The 5,340-nt window shown below is 37.1% G+C and overlaps 1 protein-coding gene across 3 annotated transcripts in view; it reads left to right on the top strand.

The window, feature by feature from the left end:
• Positions 1-5,340, top strand: part of PCDH15 (protocadherin-related 15) — a 1,053,047-nt gene that overhangs the window by 813,294 nt on the left and 234,413 nt on the right. The window lies entirely within an intron of this gene.

A 5,340-nucleotide genomic window follows, 5' to 3' on the forward strand; every position in this document is an offset into this window, starting at 1 on the left:
ATGAAACGAGATGCCAGTCCAGGTTCAATGCACAATACTGGATGCTTGGGGCTGGTGCACTGGGACGACCCAGAGGGATGGTGTGGGGAGGGAGGAGGGAGGAGGGTTCAGGATGGGGAGCACATGTATACCTGTGATGGATTCATTTTGATATTTGGCAAAACTAATACAATTATGTAAAGTTTAAAAATAAAATAAAATTGAAAAAAAAGAAAGACAAAAAAAATAATAAAATAAAATAAGACATGAGGAAAGATTTATTATTTCTCAAATATTAGTGTATATAGAGGTCATCTGAACTAAATAGTAAAATTTCACATCCCTCTGCTCCTTCCCAGAAGAACACCTTTCTCAGAAGAGCATCTGAGGCATCAGTATATTTGAAACGTACATAGATGATTCTTACACAGGTTGTGTGAGTATCAGACGTTGAAAAATGTACTTCAGTTACAAATATACACACAAATGATCCTCAAATTGCTTTACTAAAGGTGTTAGTGTTTAAAAATGACTTCAAATGACCTTTATATCTTTGATGACATAAAAAAGTGCTTTTATAAACATGTTGTGTATCTTTTTTTTGGTCAGGGGAAAAATGTACATGTTTGAAATTATGATATTCACTTATTTTCTCTGGTGCCTTCTCTCTCAAGTTAGATGTGGTTGATAATGGAGAGTTATAATCCATCATAAACTCTAGCTTGGTTGCTGTAATTTCAGCTTAGATATATTCACTTGCATTTTTTTTTTTTTTTTGATAGAAGTCTTTGGTATCAAAATGAGTCCTAAACTATCATCTGAACAAGCAGGATGTGCACTCAATAAGCCTCATTCTCTATTGGGGACTCACATCTCTTAAAATGTCTTCCACATTCTCTGACCACCCCTTTATTTTAATACATGGAATTCACTCCAGAAGTCAAAATCAGAAGGTGGGAATTGTTGCTCATTAATGGGCTCTTCTTTCTTCAGAAACAGAAGAGTAATGATCTAATTTTTATTGCCTCAGTTGCTCTCTAATTTAGAGAAGTCAAACAATTTCATTGGTCAACATTTCCTTACTTATACAGAGTTCCTTCTGGATAATTGTACATTGAAAACAAAACAATATTTAATTCTAGACATTTTTCAGTGACACTTTGTTTTCTTATTCAAGGTTATTTAAACATGATCAAGTTTATTGAATATTTCTCCAAATTCAGACTGACATGTGCTTTCTTTTCACCTAATCACTCAGGATAAGATTATCACAAAGAGAATTGTAAAACTGTATTGTATACCATTGGGACCTATAGAAGTATCATACTTGTTTGTTTTGAAGGGAAGAGTGAAGTATATTTCTCATTTCCCTACAAATGTAAATCTTTCCCAAGCTTGCAAATTTTCTGCTATCGGTCTGTTTGCTTGCAGTACTGACAAGCTATTTAGTTGATAACATAATTGCATGGTATTTGCCAAGAGATATTTCTACACAAAATAGTTACCATGGGGAAACCATGTTGAAGTCATCTCTGAAAATGAGCAAAGACATAATTTCTTTTGTAAAGAAATGGGAAAAAAGAAAAATTCAGTATTTAATATCTAATCCATCAAATTTATTTAAGATTGGAGTGATAATGGAAAAAAATAAATATTTATTTCAAAGGAAAAATATTTTCACAATAGAAGGAAAATTGAATTTTAATATAGACACCTGCAAAGAGCTTTCTTAGTGTCAAATTTCAAGGATCCAAAACAAAACTAATCATGATCATTTGAACAATATGTATATTTGTTACAAAGGCTTTGCAGAATATTGCTGAAACAAGGTCTTTTGGTTGTATATATATTGAATAAAGATTGAATCTGTGACCATAGTGAATTATAGGATATGGGTAAATCTCTGAAAAATAGGAATAAAATTCTAAATAGTTATAAACATAAAATCCAGAGAAAAACATGCCCTTACAAACTGAGTTATAATAATATAATATAGAAAATACATGGAAATAAAAAATCTGTTTTCTATAGTAAGCAAAAAGCTGAATACAAGCCAGAAAGGTTGAAATACTTAAATGTATATACAATTCTGGATAGCATTAAAAGGAATTTAAAGAACTTGTCCAGGGTAAACAGATGACTTAAGTCATTTGCTGATTGTAGTTTTAGATAGAATGTCTTGCACACAAGTAGAAGAGAGAGTGAAGGAGATTCTTCTATGAAGGGAAGAAACTGTATTCACCCCCAGTGTGTTTGCATATAAAAGATGGTACAGGTATGGGAGTAGGCAGGGATAGATGGAAGGACCAGACAAGAATGACCATCTACAAGAGCTGAAGTTATTAGGAAATTCAGTGAGTCTTGGAATATAAAGCTAACATGTTCATGTTTCAGAGTGATTTCTTCCTCTGAGAAGGAAAGAAATGTTCCTATCTCAAAATAATATAGGAGACAGACTTTGTTTTCTGGGCTCCAAAATCACTGCAGATGGTGACTTCAGCCATGAAATTAAAAGATGCTTGCTCCTTGGAAGAAAATCTATGACCAACTAAACAGCATATTAAAAATCAGAGACATTACTTTGCTGAAAAAGGTCTTTCTAGTCAAAGCTATGGTTTTTCCAGTAGTTATGTACGGATGTGAGAATTGCACTACAGAGAAAACAGAGCGCTGAAGAATTGAACTGTAGTGTTGAACTGTAGCGCTGAACTGTGGTGTCGAAGAAGACTCTTGAGAGTCCCTTGGACTTCAGGGAGATCAAACCAGTCAACCCTAAAGGAAATCAGTCCTGAATATTCATTGGAAGGACTGACGCTGAAGCTGAAGCTCGAGTACTTTGGCCACCTGATGTGAAGAAACGACTCATTGAAAAAGACCCTGATGCTGGGAAAGATTGAAGGCAGGAGGAGAAGGGGACGATAAAGGATGAAGTGGTTGGATGGCATCACTGACTCAATGGACATGAGTTTGAGCAAGCTCCAGGAGATGGTGGTGGACAAGGAAGCCTGGCATGCCACAGTCCATAGAGTTGCAAAGAGTAGGATACGAATGAGCAACTGAACCGACTGACAGGTAGCTCAGGGGTAAGGAATCTTCCTGCTAATGAAGGAGATGCAAGAGATGCTGGCTTGGGGCGATCCCTACTTCCTACCCTGGAGTAGGAAATGGAACCTACTCCAGTATTTTTGTCTGGAAAATTCCATGGACAGAGGAGCCTGGCAGGCTACAGTCCAGGATGTCGCAGAATCAGACACAGCTAAGCACAGCACAGCACATAGTTGACTTGCAGCATTGTTAATTTTGGGTTACAATTATATATATATAATTTTTCTAAATGATAGTTTCTAAATTCATTATAGATTATTATAAGATACCAAATATAGTCCCTATGCTATACAGTAAATCCTTGTTGTTTATCTATTTTATGTACAGTGGTGTTTATCTGTTAATTCCATGCTTCTAATTTATCTTTCTTCTTGCCTCCTGATTGGTCATTATTTTTTATGACCTTCTACTGTTCCTCTTGAGATTGGTTAGCCTGGATAAAATACCCATTTAAGGACCATGACCTTCAAATGTTACCCTCTGTTCTATTCTGTACTATCAGATTTTTATAGTATATTCTTTCTAATATATATGCACCTCCATGTTTAAAGAATATGAATACACCAAAGAGGGTGTGTCATGGGGCTGAATCAGATAATTTCTTAAACTATCTGCCTATTCTGCTGTTGTACAAATCTAAAACTAAGATGTAATATATTTCTACTAAAAAACAAAGCCAGAGGAAACAAAAATTATACAAGCCTAGAGACAAAAATAGTATCTTAAGTAGTAATAATTCATATATCTATGAGTCTCTCTCATGGATTCCCAAAAGTCACCCACTGATTTCTGGGACTCCCGAGAAAATGCTTTACTTATATACACAATTGAGTAATTTTACCCTTCAGTGCAAGATGTAGTTCTTTTGAAGGTAACTAGGCTCCGTTGAGAGAAGGCGATGGCACCCTACTCCAGTACTCTTGCCTGGAAAAACCCATGGATGGAGGAGCCTGGTAGGCTGCCGTCCATGGGGTCACTAAGAGTCGGACACGACTGAATGACTTCACTTTCACTTTTCACTTTCATGCATTGGAGAAGGAAATGGCAACCCACTCCAGTGTTCTTGCCTGGAGAATCCCAGGGACAGGGGAGCCTGGTGGGCTTCCGTCTATGGGGTCGCATAGAGTCGGACATGATTGAAGGGACTTAGCAGCAGGAGCAGCTTATCACATTCTTCCCTGGCTGCCAAGGCAAATGAGACCAGGCTTGCTATTGCCATGAGTCTCCCAATGTGGGTAACAAATGCTGATAAGCCTTTTCTATACTAGTTACTGCTAAGCAATGTTACCATTTTCCAATTGCATCATGACTATCAACTGCTATCTCTATCCTGATGAATTGGCTGGTACATACTGGGGGCAGGGACACTCTTGATATGCGAAATCCTCAATACATATTAATACTCTGAAAATTTAAATTCACCAAAGTCATATAGTACTCCAAACACTAATAATCTGTGCCTTCAATATATTGATGTCTTCACGGTCTTTCATGATCTATTTTATAGAGCAGGAAGTGCTGCACCCAATATGCCAGCAAATTTGGAAAACTCAGCAGTGGCCACAGGACTGGAAAAGGTCCGTTTTCATTCCAATCCCAAAGAAAGGCAATGCCAAAGAATGCTCAAACTACCGCACAATTGCACTCATCTCACACGCTAGTAAAGTAATGCTCAAAATTCTCCAAGCCAGGCTTCAGCAATATGTGAACCGTGAACTTCTAGATGTTCAATCTGGTTTTAGAAAAGGCAGAGGAACCAGAGACCAAATTGCCTACATCTGCTGGATCATGGAAAAAGCAAGAGAGTTCCAGAAAAACATCTACTTCTGCTTTATTGACTATGCCAAACCTTTGACTGTGTGGATCACAATAAACTGTGGAAAATTCTGAAAGAGATGGGAATACCAGACCACCTGATCTGTCTCTTGAGAAATTTGTATGCAGGTCAGGAAGCAACAGTTAGAACTGGACATGGAGCAACAGACTGGTTCCAAATAGGAAAAGGAGTTCGTCAAGGCTGTATATTGTCACCCTGTTTATTTAACTTATATGCAGAGTACATCATGAGAAACACTGGGCTGGAAGAAACACAAACTGGAATCAAGATTGCTGGGAGAAATATCAATAAGCTCAGATATGCAGATGACACCACCCTTATGGCAGAAAGTGAAGAGGAACTAAAAAGCTTCTTGATGAAAGTGAAAGTGGAGAGTGAAAAAGTTGGCTTAAAGCTCAACATTCAGAAAAAGAAGATCA

The sequence above is a fragment of the Bison bison genome, unplaced genomic scaffold (genome assembly GCF_000754665.1).
Source record: "Bison bison bison isolate TAMUID 2011002044 unplaced genomic scaffold, Bison_UMD1.0 scf7180017864372, whole genome shotgun sequence".
In the NCBI taxonomy this organism is placed as follows: domain Eukaryota; kingdom Metazoa; phylum Chordata; class Mammalia; order Artiodactyla; family Bovidae; genus Bison; species Bison bison.